This window comes from Vulpes lagopus, chromosome 11, assembly GCF_018345385.1.
Source record: "Vulpes lagopus strain Blue_001 chromosome 11, ASM1834538v1, whole genome shotgun sequence".
Classification (NCBI taxonomy): Eukaryota; Metazoa; Chordata; class Mammalia; order Carnivora; family Canidae; genus Vulpes; species Vulpes lagopus.
The window spans coordinates 9,610,233-9,632,953 of NC_054834.1; the positions used below are offsets into that span (position 1 = coordinate 9,610,233).

General features: G+C 38.7%; 1 protein-coding gene and 1 pseudogene across 2 annotated transcripts in view; one reads left to right on the forward strand and one right to left on the reverse strand.

The window, feature by feature from the left end:
• The window catches only part of SUGCT (succinyl-CoA:glutarate-CoA transferase), a 725,292-nt gene that overhangs the window by 639,078 nt on the left and 63,493 nt on the right, over positions 1-22,721 (reverse strand). The gene's annotated exons all lie outside the window — the stretch shown is intronic.
• Positions 20,286-22,651, forward strand: LOC121472127 (annotated as a pseudogene).

A 22,721-nucleotide genomic window follows, 5' to 3' on the forward strand; every position in this document is an offset into this window, starting at 1 on the left:
TATTACGGAAAATATTATGGAAATTCCTCAATAAAATAAATTGAAAATAGAACTACCATATGATCCAGCAATCCCACTTCTGGGTATATATATCCAAAGAAAATGAAATCAGTATTTCCAGAAGGTATCTGGATTCCTACATTCACTGCAGCATTATTCACAATAGCAACAACAGGAAAACACATTGTGCACTTTAAACATATACAATTTTGTCAGTTACTTCTCATGTGGCCTGGGAAAAAAGAAAAAAAATGTAGATATGTAAGACAAAATCCCCAGATAAAATTATCACTTAGCATTAAATTAAAGCAGTTCAAGATTAAATTATATTTATCATTACTGATGACAGAAAAGATATCACAACATGCTTTATTATGTAAAGTTTCACATATAAAAGCAGAGAGAATCATATAATAAAGCCAGTGGCAACTTCCATAATTATTTATTCTTAGATATCTTCTTTCCACTACACTTATTTTTCAGTTAAAACTATTGTATGAAGAACAAAGTAAAACCATTAAAAAAAAACAGTCTTGATTCAGGTGAAAACCAGTCACACAAAATCCTACACTGTGCCATGTTGGTATTCCAATTTCAAAAACAAAATCTGTAAAATCTGAATTCTTAAATCTTTCGATAAGCAAAAATGGGATATGAAGGGAAAATAATGGGAAACAAAGTATAAGGCAACATTCTCTGTGCAAAAATACAGAAATTAATAGCAAGCATTAAGAGTGAATTTATATTCCAGGGCAGCTAGCTTACAATTAACTGCAAAGGGCACCGGAGACCAGGCTTCCAGTATTCCACACAATGGTTTTCAAATTCGGCATCTGCAGCAGAAAACAGGCCCCCTGGAGCAGAGAAAAGCTCCACCATCAGACAGGAACTCTGTGTTCCATGAACCACCTGTTATCTCAACAGGAAGTCAAGAGAAGGAATTAAGTTTCAGTCCGCTCAGCGAGGAAAATCAGGTGCTCAGGAATCTGGCCAGGAGCCCAAATTCCTCAAATGGGACAAACTGAAGCCCCCCACTATCAGCATAACTCTAAAAGGGTCTTCTAAATAAAGGCCTGGAGGAAAATAAGATCAGAAAAACAAACAACTTGCTAAGTAAAAGTTCACCATAATAGTCACCTTGTGATACAACTTCTCTTGTTCAGTTTACAGCAAAGAGGAGGCATAAATACCTAATTATTTTAAATTACAACTTCCAAGTACTTCTTGGGGCACCTGGATGGCTCAGTCCATTAAGCACTGACTCTTGATTTTGCTCAGGTCATGATCTCAGGGTCTTGAAATCGAGTCCCACATTGGGCTCCATGATGGGCAAACGGAGCCTGAGTAAGATTCTCTCTCCCTCTGCCCCTCCTCCCTGCACGTGTGGGCGCTCTCTCTCTCTCTCTCTCTCTCTCTCTCTCTCTCAAATTAATTAATTAATTAAAATTTTAAAAATAAAAAAAATATAGTTATTCTCGTGGAAGTAGTATGGCATAGTGAATAAGGGTGAGTTTCAGGACTGAAAAATACCTAGATTCAAATTATTGCTCTGCAAACAACTAAATTTTCAACAATTTATTGGATCTTCCTGAGCCTCAATGTCTTCATCTGTCAAATGGCAATATTCGGGGCACCTGGGTGGCTCAGTAGTTGAGCATCTGCCTTTGGCTCAGATCATGATCCCAGGGTCATAGGATCGAGTCCCACATCGGGCTTCCTGCATGAAGCCTGCTTCTCCCTCTGCCTGTGTCTCTGATTCTCTCTCTCTGTGTCTCTCATAAATAAATAAAACCTTTAAAAAAATAAAAAATAAAATGGAAATATTCCTTTTATCACAGATTTCTTATGGGGATTTTATCTGATAAGATGGCATAAGCAAAATGCATCTTACATTGAGAGCTAAATATACTTCAATAATAAACATGCATTAATCAATATACTAATATACCAGCTTACTTTTCCCACAAAATATTGAGAATAACAAAAAGAAAACTGCCTTGGGGTATGTTGAAATGATGAGAGTAAATATTCTAGGCATGGCAGTTATGTTGTTTATAAGTGTCTTTTTTTTTTAAGATCTATTTATTTATTCATTAGAGAGAGAGAGACGCAGAGACACAGGAGAGAGAGAAGCAGGCTCCTCGCAGGGAGCCTGATGTGGGACTCGATCCCCGGACCCAGGGTCATGCCCTGAGCCAAAGGCAGACGCTCAACCGCTGAGCCACCCAGGCATCCCGAAAATTGAAAGTTTTTATACTGTGAAACTTGCATTTGTTCATTTTAGAGGAGAAGCTGACAATAATAATAATTTAAAATATATATATATATATATATATATACTAAGTTGCACCATACAACCTCCCAAGAATGCTTCCTTGACCATTGTACTTGACCATCCCGCAGCAAGGAGTCATAAATTATTGCACCTTTCCATCTGACTCTTAACCATAACTATTTGAAAGCTGGCTATCAGCACTATCAACAAATATTTCTGACAACAAATAGGAAGTTTTAAAGCTGGGAAGTGATATCATCAAATAGTATTTCGTAAGGCTTACTCTGTTGGCAATGTGAAGGGTGATTTATTAATTTTAATAAAGAGCTGACAAAATGGCAAATGTGGGGCCTAGATAGTTCTTTTCCATTTTATTCTAGCTTTACAATTCCAAAAAACTATGGTCAAAATCCAAATTAAAGAGAAAAAAATCTAAGCATGTCAGTTCTATCATATGCTCAAGTAATGGAGTAAAGAAAATTAAGGAGGTTATGGAAAATCAGAGAGGAACCCTACACATTCAACCATTCTTTCCCTCACTTTCTCCTCTCTCTCTCTCTGTGTCTCTGTCTCTCTGCCTGTGTGACTCTGTCTCTCTCTCTGTGTGTCTCTGTCTGTCTCTGTGTGTCTGTGTGTCTCTGTGTCTCTGTCTCTCTCTGACTCTCTCTCTCTCTCTCTCTCTCTCTCTCTCTCTCTCTCACACACACACACACACACACACACACACACACACACACACACACGCCCTTACATTCATTTTAAGGAGCAACCTCGCCACCTTGTGGCTTTTATAAACATTCACTATAAAGCAAAACTTGAATTTCCAGACACAGAAAAGCAAAACTGTGAGGAAAAGAAACCAATGGGAAAAGATTTCTCCTTTTAATATTTGCCCTGAATACCAGATGACTTGGCCTTCCTGCTCCTGGCTTCCCTCATCTTTCTTCTTAATTACGTCTCACTGTTCTCCTGAACCAAGGAGCGCTTCTAAAGCAGGAGCCCCCACTGTTCCTGTAACTCCTATGACACCTCCCACGGTGCTCCTTCTGAGGAGGTTAACCTTCTGAAGGCCAAACAGCCCTTCGACCAACTGGCGAGAAGCTATGAACTCTCCCCAAAGAAAATATCTCAACATATTTCGAACCCCATTCATGAATGCACCCCCGGTGAAGAGGCAGGTCAAAGACCCCCCCACTGCTTGTTATCTGTCCACTCCAGGCCCACGGCATCTCCATTATCAGCATAACTCTCCTGAGAGGGAGCAGTTCAAGGACGGCTCGGAGGCTTCCAAGCATCTGAGAGCTCCAGCATGGGGCTTTGGTCTCACAACAAAAAGAAAAGAAGGAACAAAATAAAGCATCTGTCAACTACACTCTATCAGTAGCCTCCTCTGGTCTCCCTCCCTCATGCTTGCCTCTTGTGATCACAGTGACCCTCCTAAAATCTAAATCAGAATGTACTACCTTCCTGCCTAATGCTTTCTAGGGGCTTTCCAAGTCCCCTAGAGTAGATCCAAACTCTTTATCCTTGTGTCTTTGTCATTGACTGCTCTCTAAACAAATCTCATCAATTTTCCCACTGCCCTCTAGCTTGAGTCCTGATGGTCTTCTTACTTTCTCTGAATACACCCACAGCTATTTCCATCCTGGAGACTCTGCTACCTAAAATGTTTTTTCTTCCAATTTCACAGGACTGGCTGCTACTGATTATGTGATCCTGCACACACCTCTTCAAAGAGCCCTTCCCTAACCACCCAGTCTAAAATAGACTTCCAGGAACTCCCTAGAATTTTATCATATTTTCATTCTCTCTGATAAGATAGTACTTATCACCATGTGGAATTTAATTTTTTTTAATGAATATATGTCTCTCCCCTGGAACATTAGCTTTGACAGAGGTATATGTTCTCAGCAATATCTTCAGCACCTAGAATGTCTACCAGTATCTCAGTAAATGTGTTAAACAAATGAATGGGGGTGCCTGGGTGGCTTAGTGGGTTAAGCGACTGCCTTTGGCTCAGGTCATGATCTCTAGGTCCTGGGATCACCCCACGTCGGGCTCCCTGCTCAGCAGAGAGTCTGTTTCTCCCTCTCCCTCCATCTCTCCCCCTGCTTGTGCCCTCTCGCTCTCTCCCTCTCTCATTCTCAAATAAATAAATAAAATCCTTTTTAAAATAAAAAATGAATGAATATAAACAAATTAGCTAGGGAAATGGAAAGAAGACTTACCTTACTACCGGCCATAAGACAAAGATTAAACTGTACTTCCTCTATTAATACCTGAAATAACCTGTCTGGGGTTTGGGGGCAAGAGCAATAAAGGAAGGTCCAGGCAACTAAATTTCCCAGGTTCAACCACCAATGTCCCCAAGAGTCCATATATATATTTGGTGCCCTCTCATATCCTCAGTGTTCTCGCTAATAAACTTCATCCATACCATGGTCCCAAACAAGATACTGGCAACACCCTGTCTAGAATAATAATGACTATTTATCAAGTTATTATGTATTAGACACTGATAGACATTTCTCCAGTACTTCACTTAATTCACATAAAAACCTTATGAGTTAGGTACCATTATCTGCTATATACAACTATAAAATCTGAGGCTTAGAAGAGTTAAGTGACCTGTCCAAGGTCACAAAGACAGGAAGTAGCAGAGCTTAAATCTTAACTCAAGTCTGAATCCTTATACATAAACATGTCTGCTTGTGTGCGTACAGACATCTCCATCAAAAAATCCGAGGTACCACAAGCTTAAAGATGCCCTAAACAGAAAGTATCATCGCACCTCGGTCACCCTCACAGGCCATGGAGCCAGACTGTTCCTTCTGCCACATTCACTTCACTTTACCCACACATTTGCACAATCCAGAAACCTAAGAGTCATCCTGGACTCTTTTCTTTCAGCTCCTGACCATACCCAATTGGTCACGAATTCCAGCTAAATAACTCTCAGATCCATCAAAGCTTATGCTCTGCAATAGCTTATTTACTGGTCCCCCTGCCTTAGTTTATTATGTGACTACAACAGTCTTTCAAATATGTAATTCTGATTTTAAGTCATGTCCCTTATTAAATTCTTACTAAGTTGCATACAGAATATGAGATAAAAATTTCTTACTTCGGAGAACAGACTGAAGGAAAAAAAAAAAAAAGAAGAAGAAGAGGACAGACTGAGCCTTTTGTGACCTGGCCCCTAACTATCCTACACATCTTATCTCCTGTCATTCTTCCAAAACAACTCATGTTCTCCAAACATGCAGGGCTCTTTCATTCCTCTGGGCCTCTGTGCGTGCCATTTTACCTGTGACCCCCCCCACCTCCCCCATCCGTCTAGTAAAGATAATCCTCCTCAAGATACAGGCTTAGTTGATAATGGACTATTATGGACAATAAAGAAGGAAGCTTCAAAGAGGACAACTATCTATCCTGTTAATGAATTAAATACAAAACAGGAGTTAATGTTTAAAGTTAATACCATGCTATTAGCTAGATGGCTAATACTACTGCTCCAGCAGCTATAGAAACTCCAACAATAGATTATTTAACTGAAAGAAGATCAGAAGGCAATAAAATATTTTACAATAAAGAAAGTGATCCTTCAAAATGTATATAAATACAGCTGACCTTGAACAACACAGGTTTGAACCAGGCAGGTCCATTTACATGCAGATTTTTTCCAATAAATACAGCATAGTACCATAAATATATTTACTCTTTCTTATTATTTTCTTAATAAAATTTTTTCTCTAGATTAATTTATGAATACAGCATATAATACACACAAAATATGTGCTAATTGATTATTTTTGTTATTGTAAGGGTTCTAGTCAACAGTGGGTTATTAATAGTTAAGTTTTAGGGGAGTCAAAACTTATATGCAGATTTTCAACTGCACGGGATTCAACACCTCTAACCCCCACATTTCTAGGTCCACTGGATCTGAACTTTGTTTCTTTCTTTGCTCATTTTCTCATTTATAAAGTGTTTCCCAATGAAAATGATAGACTATGATCTACTAATGGACTTTTTTTTTTTTTCTCATCTGTCCATGGAAAAGGCCTAAAACCAAAGACTAACCCGATGGCAATGAGCATTCCTACTACCCAGACTGTGGTCTCTAAATGCCACTTCCTACTGAAAGGAACTAGGATTCCATGGAGAAATGGTCGATTCCAGGATGGGGGAGGAAACATACAAAATTCACCTAGAATATCAGGTTATACCAGGATCAAGGAAGTGATCAAAGACTACTGGTCATGTCACAAAAATGCAGATGTCAACCTGAAAAGGCCCACCATGGCCAAAGATGAGATCATTTTGAGTATGAATAAAAATAATAGCTGCAACAGACTGAAACACATCAAATCTGTGAAATTCTGAGAATCTATTAATCATTATTATTTTAAATCATCAGTCACCCTTGGAGGACAATAGGAAATAAATTCATTATTATCACAACTGGTAAATAAAGGGAATTTACATATATCTTGTCTTTACTAATTAAATACTAATCAAATAGTTGATGAGAGGATATCCATTTACAGAAATTTTCCAACCAACATTTGAAGAAGCAACGGCAGAATTAGGATGTTATCATTTCATAATTCCTAAGGGACTTATTTATAGATCTAATCATCATCAATGGCTTCTAACATCACAAAAAGAACAACAGCCAGCCGTTATGTGCCTCCTAGTAGAAATACACATCACCTTCTATGAAATAAAACCAAAAAAATCAAACTGAAATCTGAGCAAGCCTACAGATGTCAGTTTTTAAAAGAAGAACAACAACAACGAAATTAAACATATGGGAATGTAATCAGCAAAAATCAAACAACTCAACAAGACAAACTGTTTTTTAAAGAAATAAGTTGCAAGAAAAAAAGAGATTGATGAGGAACTATATAAGATAAAGAAGATTTCAGAAACATATCAATCAGTTGCAATGACTAGACTTCATTTGGATCCCAATTCAGAATAACAAACTGTAGGGATGCCTGGATGTCTCAGTGGTTGAGCATCAGGTTGTGATCCGGGGCCATGGGATTGAGTCCTACATTGGGCTCCCCATAGGGAGCCTGCTTCTCCCTCTGTCTATGTCTCTGCCTCTCGTGAATAAATAAATAAAATCTTAAGAAAAAAACTGTAAATAGAAAGAAGAAGAGAATGGGGAAAATTTGAACAACTGCATATTTAATGATAGCAAGGAATTATAGTCATTTTTTATTTACACGTGACATTGGGTGTTGATGCTTTAAAATGACCCCTTTTCTTTCGGATATATTCTGTAATATTTAGAAATGAAATGATATAAAATCTGAGATTTTCTTTTAAATAACAGGGGAGGGGAATATGTGATTTTAGACAAAATAAGATGGGTCATGAAGTGATTTATGTGTACCTCAAGAACCATTATACTACTCTCTCTACTTTCATGTAATTTTAAATTTTTCTATATTAAATGTCAAAAAACAAAATTTTAATGATATGAAAATTTCATTTTGTACATCTAAAAATACACCAAGGAATATTAGCGCTGAAGGGTCGGGGGCAAAATTTCTTGCAGATTCTTCAAAGAGTTCTTTACAGATGTGAAAGCTGAGTTCTACAGAAGTTAAGTGACTTGTCCAAAGTCACAAAGCCAATCATTAGCAAAACTAGACCAAACACTCAAGATTTCAGTTTCCCAGTCAGATTCTCCCTCATCTGAACAGGAGAGTTTTATTCTATTCTGAAGAATCTTCTTAGCCACTTTCTATTTTAGACAATTAATTCAATAATAATAGTTAATATGTAAAGAGCACATGCTGTGTGCTGGGAACTGTGCTGGTGCTTTGTATGTGTAACTTCATTGCATTCTCACAAAAAGTACATGATGTATTTTAATTACTATTGAGGAAAATGAAATTTTGAGAGACTAAGTGCCTCACCCAAGGTCACACAGCTACTTACCATGATTCTGTAAGTAATCATCAAACTGTGGACACTCATTACTGTGTAACCACTCTTACAAAATATTTCCATGAGCATCAATGGTTCATACATTGTTCAAAGACCAAAAATGTGATATATTTATCATTAGGTTTGCTATCTCCATAACCTTTGAAATTAGACCCCTCACTCTATATCACAAAGAGGTAGCAAAACTGGTTGACTAATTGTATACCACCTAAAGCATCTGAAATATAATACTAATAAGCATATGTTCCTAGTGAGAAAGGGTAAGTAAATTTGTAAGTTAAACAATATTCTGCAATGTGGCAAAAGCATACTAAGCAAAATATAAAATAAAAAAACTTTACACCATTTTCTGTCTTTATCACAGAATTATCACTTGGTTTTACAAAATCCAATTTGATGATATTAATATACAAAAGTATGATTGTTTAAGAATTGTTTCTTCTGCATTAGTTTTATTTTCCCCAACTAGTTAACATAACAATAAGCACACAGTAAGCACTTAATGAACATTTGTCATCTGACTGATGCATATTTTTGTATTTTATAGTATTTCATGCATGCTTATGATATTCTTCACATAAACTATCAAAATAAATGTTTTTATAAGATTGACAGGAGTTAGGGATAATAGAGTATCAAGGTCTTGTCTTTAATACACACAATATTTTGAGGCATCTGTGTGGCTCAGTCGGTTAAGCACCTGCCTTGGCTCAGGTCATGATCCCATGGTCCTGGGAATAAGTCCCGCATGGGGTTCCCTGCTTAGCGAGGAGTTTGCTCTTCCCTCTCACTCTGCCTGCCACTCTGCCTACTTGTGCTCTCTCTCTGTCAAATAGGTGAATAAAATCTTTTTTTTAAAAAAAGATACATACATGTATATATTATATATACACACATACACACACGCACAATTTTTTTATAGAAAAGTAATTAAAACTCTTCAATACTTTCATCATACAACTGGAATCTACAATTTCAAAGACTTTCATGATCATGTCAATGCATCCTGCTAAAAGTGAATTTAAGTACACTACAGTCGTGAACATACACACACACACACACACACACACACACACACACACACAAATTATCCTAAATCCCAGAAGACTTATTCAAGTAGAGAAGGAAAAACACAATCAAACCAAACTTATATAATGAAAATAAATTGTAGAATTTGTCCTGAAATTAAGAATTCAAATATATTTTCAGATGATCTATTCTAAAGAAATTCTATTAGCAGTTATATCTATATCCCAAGAGTCAACATTTTCTATAAGACAAATGCAGCTCACATTCTGACAAATGCCCCATAAAATCATTAAAGAAAAAACAGAATTACTATTGCTATATGGTTTTCATTTTCAGGTACAAAATCAAATTTTAAAATGTCAGAAATATAAAACATACTCTGTGAGTAGAAAAGAAAATAAAAATTCAGCCAGACTCTCACATAAAACCAATTCCCTATAGCTAGATTCCCACACCCCAAATAGCAGCACTACGTCAGACTGTGAAAGAACATTCTAGGCAAAGAACATAAAAATGTTCAGTACTGACCTCTTTTGAGAGACTAAACATCATCTCAAATGAAATCCAGATAAATGGATAACTCAACTGAGTAACAAATTAACAAGAATCACCTTTAGCCTTCTTTCATTGCCAAGGGAAAAATATTCAATTAAGTACAGTCTACATCTTTATTTAATAGAGATCAATGAAACAAAAGATAGCAAATAAAATCCAGTAATCCTTGAACTGCCCAAAGTTGGGAGCAATTAAAGTTTTTCTGCAACTTCTGTAATGTTTCCTAAACAAGTAAAAACATAGTACTATGTATGTGTATACAACGAATCCAAAAGCAAGGAAGTAACAAGAGATCAGGAGCATATACCATGTAGTGGTGCTGCTGAAAATAATCACATGTAGAATAAACTGATAGAAACTTTTAAAAAGTTCGCAGTTATGAGCACATATAGTGCTCAGACCCTGGTTTTTAAATATCATTCTCCATTCAATGGAACCAGGTTCCTTGGAAAGAAATGATCAATTCTGGGACTAGGACAGAGGAGGAGAGGGGACACAAAACAGGATAAACCTAAAATATCTCAGGACAAAAATTTAGAAAGTTCTCAAAGAAAGGTGAGGACATATTAAAAGGACACAGGGAACATCCTGAAGGTATTCCCACTGCCTGAATCTGGGGCTATTTAAGCGACAAAATAAATAATGATAATCCTAATTAAAGGATTGTCTGAATAAAATGTGAATACAAGAGTCAACACGTATATAAATAAAGGAAAAGGGAAACTCTTCTCTGGTGTAGAAAGGGACACTTTTGAACCTCTTATCGGGTTCATAAAAAGTATAGATAGGGCAGCCGGGGTGGCTCGGTGGTTTAGCGTCACCTTCAGCCCAGGGCACAATCCTGGAGACCCAGGATCGAGTCCCACATCGGGCTCCCTGTATGGAGCCTGCTTCTCCCTCTGCCTGTGTCTCTGCCTCTCTCTCTCTCTCTGTGTGTCTCTCATGAATAAATAAATAAAATATTTTTTAAAGTATAGATAATTAGATAGATAGATAGATAGATAGATAGATAGATAGATAGATACAGAAAGAAGGATAAAACAAAAGCATTTGTATATCCAAGTCCATGGGAAAATAAACCTATAAGTAATGAGTGCTCACACACACCTGAACACCACTGAACCTGCCCCTGTGCATGAGGAAGGAGAGGAAGCTAAAGAGGAAGAGGAGGAGGGGAAGGTGGGAGCAGCAAAGGAGGAACAGCTACCATTTCCTGAGCACTTCCTTGTAATAACCCTATACTAACACTTATAATAACCCTTTCTTAGAATAACCCTGAAATTTACAGGTGAGAAAGTTGCACTTGAGAAGGTTAAGTAACTTACCCAAAACCACATAAGTAGTTAATGACAGAGCCAACATTTTAACCCAGTCCACCATGGAGGCGATGACGCCCCCTGCTCTCTTTGCCCTGCTTTGATGCAGTAGTTCCACCTTTATCTGTGTTAGGCTTCTACAGAAGATATTTGAAGAAAAGGCTAAAGAACTCTAAAACACTCTATTACACTATTCTCCCTCCCAGTATTCCTAGACATCTCCCTAAAGCTGCAATGACAGTATCACTTGTGAAGAACAAGACCAAGGCGGTAGAGAGGTCAGGACAAGCTAGACCCACTGCCTTAAAGCAAAACTCCGGGCAGGAAAAGAACGTCCACCACGGTGCTCAAACCTCAAACAGGAACCTGAAGAGTCATTTCATTTCTAGTAAATCAGTTACAGCATTTTATTCTAGTACTGATTTGATAAGTATCTACTGAACACCTACAAATGTGTAAACGTTACTTTCAAGAAAACCCGTAGCATTTAAGAAAAACCCTTGGTGTCCGATAGTAACAGAATCCAAATCCATGTAGCTTCCCTATTTGCTAAGCATAGTTTCTAACGCATCCTTGGTTGGGCAAATGCTGGAAGGGGTGGAGGAAAATGAGAAGAGGTACGGTCAGTAGGAAATGTCTTACTATCATGGTGATCTAGACTTGGCAGGGATTAAAAGCCTACTTGTTTCAGAGAGTAGTTTAATGGCTTCTTCAAAGACCTCCCCTACTCCATCAGTGGGGGTCTCTCACTTCCAGGGTCTCTTTACCCTGAAGAATCTCTCTCTTTCCCAGCTAATCACTTACGTTCCCTCCTCAGCCCCAGACATTATCAGTACACCACCAGCTTCCTTCTTCTACCCTCTTGGACAGGATCTAAAGCAATAACACAGTGTTTTTCTCTTTCTCACTCTAATCCACAGGAAATATTGGTAAGACCACAGTGGCTCCCAAACCACAGGCCTCCAGACATCCTCTGTCTCCTAAATATCTCAGGCATGAATCACATATCAATCCACTTATCTACCAAGCTCCAGGGAACAAACACCAAATCCTCCCAGAGGTCCCATTCAAGGTCCTTTCCTTTGGTTTAAGATTATGAAATTGCAGAACTACTTCTTTTGAAAGTAGTGTTTGAAAGTAAGTGTTGGATTAAAAGTTCTTTTTAATTTAAAAATGATCATGGAAATGCACCAAATATTATCATCATACATATTATCTCAGAGCAGTGGCATCGTAACTCAAAATTATTTTCTTTTTTATGGTCCTCTATTTTCAGAATTTCCCACAGTAAACATTGATCACTTTTGTGACTGACAAAAAGCAACAGTAAATATTTTAATTAAAGAAAAGCACAGATAATGTAAATATCTGGCTTATTCTACAATCAGATGTCTAATGAACAATAGTGTAAAAGTATACCTCCCAACATTAAAGAAAAGCTGCTTATTTTTTTTTTTCTAAGTGCATGGCAAATGTCAAGAGGAGATCTAACCATACTCATATCTATGGTATTTCCACCAATGGTCAAGACATTGACTCAAAAAAAAAAAAAAATTGCCCAGTTACTGTATCCCTACTATGAAACTATGGTTTCATGTCAATAAACTTATCTTCCTCATTATTTGAACTAAACTCATATTAAGAAGAATTACATTTTCTTTCAAGAATCCAAACAAAGGCAAAAGAAGGGGATTCCAAACATTCTGTGTCATGGGGGGAGTCGGCCCAGGTTCAACATTTTTCTGTGGATAATCCAAAAATAAATAATTTAGAATTTACCATGCTGGAATAAGAAACCAAGGTGAGCCTAACATTATTTTGTAGGAAATAGGTATTTCTATTTATTTATGGAACTGTGCCAGGAATAGAACGCTTCCCAATTTTTATGAGAAATTACTGCATAGAAAGTATTCTGTATTGCAGCCCTCAGTTAAATGTCCTTGATGAAGTGATTAGAGACTTTCAGATTTTGTCATCTCCACATGCAACTTCGATTAAGCAGTTTAGTTCCTTCCTCCATCATCACTCAGGGACTATCACTTGGCCTGATGGTCCGATAGCCTGAAAGTACTTGGTAACAGACTTATCACAAAATTGTGAACCGAAGCCAAGTTTCCTTCTGACACAGTCAGGCTCCAAAGCCAGCTTTATGTTTTTAATTAATACTATCTTTGCACCAGATGTAAATAAATATGTGCAACACTCTGGGAATATCATTAGAGCCAGATGAAATATCAGGGTTCTTCTAACTTCTGAGTTAACAGGGCAGCAGACATCCAGGCCAGTAGGCTTTCTCTCAACATCCCATCAAAATACCTATGGAGACATATAGTAAAGATCAAAACTGGGGGTGGGGGAAAGAAAGAAAAACTTTGAACAGAAGATAACATCACGAACAACGTTTAGCGGAGAATTTCCACTAAAAGCATCACTGGTACAAAGGCTTAAGAAGCACATTCTTGAGTGATATATCACATGCGTCCTATTCTGAACCAGAAACATACAGCCACCTTCAAATAAATGGGGGGGAAAAGGGGTTTTTTTCCCCCACATGTTCCTATGCTAACAAAAACCAGCCAGAGATTAGGGTAGACTTTCTTGTCTTTACAAGGTCCTAATTAATTAATTGATACTTTTTATGAGGCAGTAAACAAAAGAATTAGAATTCTAAGGGGAAAAGTTTGGTCAAAGGGATTTTTTTTTAACAAGGTCCCTTTTAATTTCTACATTAAGGTATTATCTGCAATGGTTTCTTTCAGTCCTTTGCAGATAAGGACTTTTTAATTCTTTACTTTTGTTTTATTGTGTCTGCTTAATGTTTGCTTTAAACATGCAAACAGCAGTCACCACCCCTACAACCAACATGCCTGGTGTAGAGAGGTTTACCCTTGGAAAATCTCCACAGATATGACCTGGTCCCTCTGCCTCTCAAAGAGACTAGGGGCCCCAATGCATATAACTGAGATGAATGATCATCCATTGACAATTAATGAACAACATCCAGTTATAAACCATTTTTTTTTTCGTTTGGAATACTAGAAGCCAGGTCCTCCATAGGACCATCTAATATTTCTATCTAATAGAAATATTACTACCACAAAGCAGCACATATTCATAGTTCCCTGAAGAGTAAAATAAACATTTCCTCCTTTCACCCTTTTCTTTTAAATTGTGTGAACTGTCCTCTTGGAATGAAACTCCCTAAGCATGTATGACCAACTCAAGGAACACTAGTGACAGTTTTTCAAGTCCATCTTTTTCCAGAAGGATTATCACATAGCAAGTGGCCAAATATCTCTGTCGACAACTGCAAGATTTTCCAAGAGTACTCTGATACAGTCCATAATTCTAGAATCCATATACTGCATATCTATAAAAAAACAAAAACAAAAACAAAAACAAAAAAGCACGAAAGATTTCCAGAACTAGAATTTGGGTCTTCCATCAGTCCCATTCACTTTTCTGTTTCTATAACCAATCAAATTCCTACAAAATCTTAGCACAAAACAGAAATTTCATAAGGATTGGTAGATGGACAGGACACTGGGATGCTTTGATACCTCAGCAAAAGCACCGTGAGCAGGAGTGAAAACAAGAATAAATCTGGAAGCAATCTAGGATTGGGAAATTGGCTGGGTATACAGTGGAGGAGACTACACATGGGATCTGTGGCCCTAGCTTAATCACACTATTAGGCAACAAAAGCAAGAGACCAAAAACCTCAATGCAGCAAATCTCTAGCTAAATTCAGACATGGATTCTATAAACAATCAGCCACGCAAGGTAGTGTTGAGAGACGAGAGACACGAGCATTCAAGTGGAAGAGCGCTCCACCAGGAATATCCTGGCATGTGGCCTCCCAGCTGCTCTGTCATTATTCTCTCCTTCTTACAGAAAGAGGGTACAAATAAATTACAACACCCTTCTGAAGCAAGTTTAGCCAGCTTGTCCCATCATGCTTCATTTTTTTTAGTTTAAGTACAATTGACACACAATGTTATATTAGTTTCAGGTGTACAACACAGTGACTTGACAATTCTGTACATTACTCAGTCTTCACCAGGTCAAGGGTACTCACCATCTGTCACCATCCAACATAATTACAATATTATTATGTTCCCTATACCTTGCTTTTTGTTTCTGTGAGTTAGTGTTTTATAACTGGAAGTCTGTATCTCTTAATCCTTTTCATCTATTTCACCTATACCCGACCCACCTCCCTTCAAGCTTTCTTGCAACTAAAAAAAAAGAAAAGTATTTTAAAACATTTCTGTTACTAAAACAAGAAAGCAGAACGGGCCTTTCCTATCAATGGAAATTTTAAGTAAATCTCATTTTTGACCATAATCTCTGTCCTACTAAAGGTTATTATAGCCAGTTCTTTCCTAAAAGGTCTGGCCAGTGGGTTGCAGTCTCCTCCTCTTACTAATAGAAAAAGAGCTGTTCCAAAATGCAGAGCCATTTATAACATAAAAGCTCCAAACCCTCAGCTATCTCTAAATACTCTTTGCATCTGATGAGAAGAAATAAATGGCACACAAAACTCTTCGACTAGTTATTGTTTGTTGGCATCCTAAAAGTTCTGCATCATTGTAGTTAAAAACATCAGCATATAACATAGCCCAGAAAAAGGAAGACATCACTAATTTTGATTGACCCTAAAATATCTGCCCATGCTAGAAACTTTGGGCATCTTTCTCAGTCCTTTATCTTGTTCCCCACATCATCAAGGCCTATTAACTTGACCCTTGAATTATCTCCTAGATGTACACATTCCCTCATCTCCATGCAACCTAAAGTCTCCACGTAGACCAAAATATGCCTTTTGAAGAACATCACTGTAACCTCAATCTCGACTCTCCCTCCACAGTTCTGACATACTAGGAGGCATAGTTCGGGTTTCCAGGCACAGATAGTGAGTCAGGCATCAAAATTTCTCTCTCCCCATTCTAACAGAAATAACCAAAGAACTACAAAAACGGGGAAAATCTGTGTCTGTGGCCTCCAAATTATTAGGAACTTCTGTTAGATACAATTCAAATGGGATTAGGTTGCACACAGGAGTGTTCTCAAATGTAGATATGTAACTCACCCCTGTAAGCTTCATTTCCTCACAGGAAAGCAACAGTAAAGAGTATGTAGTGGTAAAGGTAGACCAGCGAGACTGCCTGGTTCAAAGTCTAGCTCCACTGCTTACTAGTAGAGTGAATCTGGGCAAGTCACTGGACCAGCAGAGCAATCTTGGGCAAGTCACTGGACCAGCAGAGCAATCCTGGGCAAGTCACTGGACCAGCAGAGCAATCATGGGCAAGTCACTGGACCAGCAGAGCGATCCTGGGCAAGTCACTGGACCAGCAGAGCAATCCTGGGCAAGTCACTTAACCAGTGGAGCAGTGCTGAACAAGTCACTAGACCAGCAGAGCAATCCTGGACAAGTCACTGGACTAGCAGAGAGACCCTGGACAAGTCCCTGAACCTCACTGTGCCTCAGTTCTCTCTCTCTCTCTCTCTCTCTCTCTCTCTCTCTCTCTCTCTTTAAGATTTTATTTACTTATTCATGGGAGACACAGAGAGAGACAGAGGCAGAGACACAGGCAGAGGGAGAAGCAGGCTCCATGCAGGGAGCCTGATGTGGGACTCGATCCCGGGTCTCCAGGATCACACCCTGGGCTGAAGGCGGCACTAAACCGCTGCGCCGCCAGGGCTGCCCAGCTCTCTCTCTTAAAAATTACGAATAACGAAAGTGACTTCATGGGGTTGTTGTAAAAATTGTATCAGCTAATATGTATACAGTGACAAACAGTACTTAACATTCTGTATGCTCAATAATTGCTATTATTATCCCACTACAATGTAAACTCCATGAGGGCAGGGATTTTTCTCTGTTTTTTTCATTGCCAAGTTTCCAGGGATAGAAAGGCCTGGAAGGAGGGAGAAGGGTCACGGGAGAATGTTTGCACTATACCAGTAAGTGTTTCCCCAACAGGTGTGACTTGGAATGAACTTTTCAGAAGGAGAAGGCATATATCTTAAGAGTCAATAACAAAATGGTCCTGTTTGGTTCAAACAGTGCTGTTTCATGTTCTCACCAGGCCACTTACTACATGGAATCAGCTTAAAATTTTGTAAAAATGGAGGTAATATCCATCCACCTCACAAGACTACCTTGAGATGATATATATTTAAAAAAAAAAAAAAACACAGTTGCAGGACTAAGGCAAAGAAAATACAGGATGAACATGTCCTGGTACCAGAAAGTAATGTTTAAAAAAAGGGAGGAGAAGGTGGAAAAGCTGGAGGAGAGGGAGAGACAGGAAGGAGAGAGAGAGAGCAACAGGGAGGAAAAGATAGGAAAGATGGAGACATGTCGGAAAGACACAGAATCCAATCTGAAAGTGCAACCCACAGCAAAAGCTGGACACATTTTAGCAGCAAAAGAACAATAGCAACTGACTATAGACAAATGAATGAGGCATATATGCATGGGTCCATGCTGACTTGAATGAGTAAACAAATAAATGAGGAAGAATGGACAAATCTTCCTTTCAGAATAATCACTAGTACCTGTAGATACTACCTCCCTGCCCCCAGAAGGTATAGTTTAATTCCCCTTTGCTTGAGAGTACGCTGAGCTTAGTGACTAGCTTCCCAAGAACACAGTATGGAAAGGGAAAAGTAGGGACGCCTGGGTGGCTCAGTGGTTGAGCAACTACCTTTGGCAAAAGTCGTGATTCTGGGATCACGGGAGCCTGCTTCTCCCTCTGCCTGTGTCTCTGCCTCTCTCTCTCTCTGCGTCCCTCATGAATAAATAAATAAAATCTTCAAAAATAAAAAAAGAAAGGAAAGGGAAAAGCAGTGAATTTATAATGAAAAGCTGGCAGACACTATCCTAACCAGGTGATGAAAGTTGACATCATCAGTAATGGGTCACGTAGATATTGTGTACTCTGACACGATGCCACGACAAGGGCATTTCACCTCTGTGCTGTGCTTCCCCAAAAGCCCATCACCCCAGTTTCATCATACGAAAACATCAGATAAACCCAAAGGGAGGGATGTTCTATGAAACATCTAACAAGCCCTCTTTAAAAGTGTCAAGGACCTAAAAACAAAGGCTGAGGACTGTGAGAGATTGGAGAACTTTAAGGAAACTTAGTAACTATATGCAATGCAATATACTGGAATGGATTCCGGGACAGAAAAAAAAGACCTGAGTGGAATAACTGGTAAAATCTGAATGAAGTCCGGAGTTTAAAATATCATATCAATGTTAATTTCTTAATTTTGGCAAATGTATCATTGTTATATGAGATGTTAGCATTAGAGAAAGTTGGGCAAAGACCATATACGAACTCTCTGCACTATCTCTGCTCCTTTCCTGTCCATCTAAAAGTATGCCAAAATACAAATTTTTAAAGGATTTATCATGTCCTTAACACACAGCACCAGTAAGTGTTAGAAAATAAACAGAGCACCTAAGATGGAGAGAAAAAAGGGCTGGAGCCCAGTGGTCTGGAACAGATTGGCTCCAGCTTGGGCAGGATCCCTAGAGGCTTTCTCTTGGTAGATCACATTTGGTGGAAACCAGTGAGCCTCAGAAGCAACAGAACATAGGGACGGCCAGACAGGGCAGCAGGACTGGAAAGCTTCAGGCAACGGCTCAGATTATATGTGACAAAAATCACTGTCTTCTCTCCTGTCCTCCTTCCCCTGCTACCTCCACTAACTTCTAAGACAGGTTCTCAACCCTAGCTGAACATTTGAATTACCTGGTGAACATCTTATATATATATATATATATATATATATATATATATATATATATATATATATGCCAGGTCTCACCCTACCCTCCCTGAGATTCTGACTGAATGGGGTGAAGCCTGGCATCAGTATTTTTTAAATGATTTCAGGTAATGCTAATGTGCACTGAGGGTTAAGAACTGCTCTCTTAGGGACACCTGGGTGGCTCGGCTCAGGTCATGATCCCAGGGTCCTGGGATCGAGTGCCCCATCGGGCTTCCCGCAGGGATCCTGCTTCTCCCTCTGCCTGTGTCTCTGCCGCTCTGTGTGTATCTCTCATAAATAAATAAATTAATTAATTAATTAAATAAAATCTTAAAAAAAAAAAAAAACGAATGCCAGCGTGATGGGTTCAGTGAGTACTGTGGTCAGGAATATACAAAAGATGAGGCCGTAGATATAGGTAGGGTCCTACAGCCCACAATGAGGGGTTTGGATCCTGGTCCATGTGCAATGGGAAGGTTTTTGTGGGAGCCATGTGAGGGTGTAAAGCAGGAGAGTAACATGATCTTTGCAGTCACTCTGCTGCTGTTAGGAGGACAAAGGAGCAGAAGCAGGGACAAGTAGGGACACTACTGAAACTTTCTGGGCTGAGATGAGGTAGCTTGGACAGCCTGAAAATCTGAATTTGCATTTATCTGAGAGCTAACCAGTGAAATGCATCACAGCTAAATCAAAAACAATCTATGAACTAAAAGGCATTTCTCTTTTTTTAAGTTTTTTATTTATTTATGTTAGAGAGAGAAAGAGACCGCATGAGCAGGGGGAGAGGCAGAGGGGAGAGGGTGAAGCAGACTCCCCACTAAGCAGAGAGGCCAACGTGGGGCTAAATCCCAGGACCCTGAGATCATGACCTCAGGCGAAGGCAGACGCATAACTGACTGAGCCACCCAAGTGCCCCTAAAAGGTATTTCAATTCAAGATCAAACCAGCACTATAAGAGATCTAATAATATTCTAAGGTTTTAGGACTTTATTATATAGGACCTAGAGCATAGGCTATTTTTCAAAACAAAGACAGCAGCAGAGGGTTGGCAAATATTCTCACAGATATATGTTTTCTTTGAGAATTTTGAATTTTGTATTTTTCAATTCAATAACAACCACCCCCAAAAATAATTAACACCAACATGTTCTAGTCATCTAATTGACAACTTCATAACTAAGCACTAAGCATGCATTACATGATATAAGTGTTTACAGCCAAGTTTGTTCCAAATGAAATCCAAATGTCATGGTGCACTGTTCAAACAAGATGTTGCAGGAATTTCAAAGAAGGAAAACACTGGGGAAATGGCACCTGCATAGCTGCATTAAGTACCATATTCCTTCTGTGAGTAGATGAACAACACAGATCTTAACTTTGTGCCAACTTGTAACTGTGCAGTAGCAGGTGAGTGTGGAGACAAAACCACAAAGGACTTTTTTTTTTTTTTTTTTTACCACAAAGGACTTTTATCATCACCAATGCCAGCAATCAGTGCAAACGTCCATAATGCCTCATTGCTAATCTCAGATTTTCTCTAATATAATTTTCAGCTCATATAAGTAATACATATACTTAGTTTATTCTTTTTAAGATTTTATTTATTTATTTGAGGGGGGGAGTGAGAGAGAGAGAGAGAGAGAGTACATGAGTGCTGGGGAGAAGCAGACTCCCCACTGAGAAGGGAGCCTGACTCAGGGCTCAATCCTAGGACCCCAGGATCATGATCTAAGCCCAATTCAGACACTTAACCTGCTGAGCCACCCAGGCATCCCTGCTCTGTTGAACCTCAAGTCTTCCTTCATTACTACTGAATTATTAATTTAATTGTTATCTAATTATTACTATTCCATTTTGATGGAAAACATCCTTCAGTAGCTTCCAGAGAAAATATGCAAAGAAGTAAAACTCCTGAATTTGAGTAAAACTTACATATCTGAAAATCTTTATCCTACTCTTAACACTTGATTTTTCTGGGTGTAGAATTCAACGTTAAATACCATTTTACATTAAAATGTGGAAGGTTTCCTTCCAGTAGATCAAAATAATTAATTGTATTATCCAAATCTTCAAAATTATTAATGATTTTTTGGGGGGGTCTCTTTGTCTTATCAATTACTGAAAAAGATGTATTAAAATCTTCAACTATTGGGATGCCTAGTGGCTCAGCGGTTGGGCACCTGCCTTCAGCTCAGGTTATGATCCTGGGATCCAGGGCCGAGTCCCACATCGGGCTCCCTGCAAGGAGCCTGCTTCTCCCTCTACCTGTGTCTCTGCCTCTCTCTCAGTCTGTGTCTCTCATGAATAAATAAATAAATCTTTAAAAAATAAAATAAAATAAAATCTTCAACTACAGGGGAGGCCTGTGTGGCTAAGGTCATGATCCCAGGGTCCTAGGACTGAGCCCGACTCAGAGTTGGGCTCCCTGCTCAGTGGGGAGTCTGCTTCTCCCTCTTGCTCTGCTGCTCTCCCTGACTAGGCTCTCTTGCACTGTCTATCTCAAATAAATAAGTAAAATCTTTTTAAAAAAATCTTCAACTATAACTTGTGAATTTATGTTTTTCCTTATAGTTTTGTCAATTCTTATGTATTATGAGGCCATATCATTTGCGGTATATATCTTTAGAAGTATCAAACTTCTCATGAATTATCTTAAAAACTATGTGAATCATAAGCCATAAATCTTTATCAAGTATCCTTTATTTTAAGAAGGCTTTCTGCTTTAAAATCTATTGTTTAGTATTAACACAGCTTCACCAGCTTTCTTTTAACGTTTATGTGCTACATTATTTTCCAGCTCTTTGTTCTCAACTTTTCTAAATTACTTTGTTTCACATGTGTCTCATAAGTGGGGCACCTGGCCGGCTCAGTCAGTAGGGCATATGGCTCCTGATCTTCAGGTCGTGAGTTCAAGCTCCACCCTAGGTGTGGAGCCTACTTTAAAAAAGAAAAAGGAAAAAAAAAAAAAAAAGAGGTATGTCTCATAAGCAACATTTAGTTCAAATGTGTTTTTTAAATTTAGGTCTGACAATCCTTGATACTAGCTGAGTATGTTAATCTATTTATATTGAAAGCAATTGTAGAGCAGCACCACATCTAAGACAGAGGCCAGCAGGAGGCTGATGAAAGAGCTTAAAGAAATCTGCAATGTAGAATGAAAAACTTGGGTAACATCCAGGTCGATGAAGCTAATATATTCACTTGGCAAGAGCTTACTGTTCCTGACAAACCTCCATACAATAAGGGGGCCCTCATCATCAAAATCAACTTTCCAACAGGGTACCCATTCAAACCACCCAACATCATGTAGAACAAAGATCATCCCAACAACGATGAAAGGGGGCAGGTCTGTCCGGTAATTAGTGCTGAAAACTGGAAGCCAGAAACCAAAATGAACCAAGTAATTCAGTCCCTCGTAGCACTGCTGAATGACCCCCAGCCCGAGCACCCACTGCAGGCTGGCCTCACTGAAGAATACTTTAAGGACCGTGAAAAATTCTGTAAGAATGCTGAAGAGTCTACAGAAAATATGAGAAGCCACCGACCCCAGCGAGTGTATGTGGGGAGCCCCAAGCAGCGCACTCAGACATCCCCCAAAGCAGGACTCTGGAAAACTAACAGGTACCGCTGCCAGGTGTTTGCTCAGGGGAGTTACTCATTTTTTACTCTTTTCTTAATCAGAAGTAGTCTAGGGAAGGATTTAAAAGTCAAGATGTTCTAGTTCTGCTTTTTGTTTTAAAAATCACTTCTTCAATCTACTTTGAAAGAATGGTGTTTCTTTTCTGGTCCAA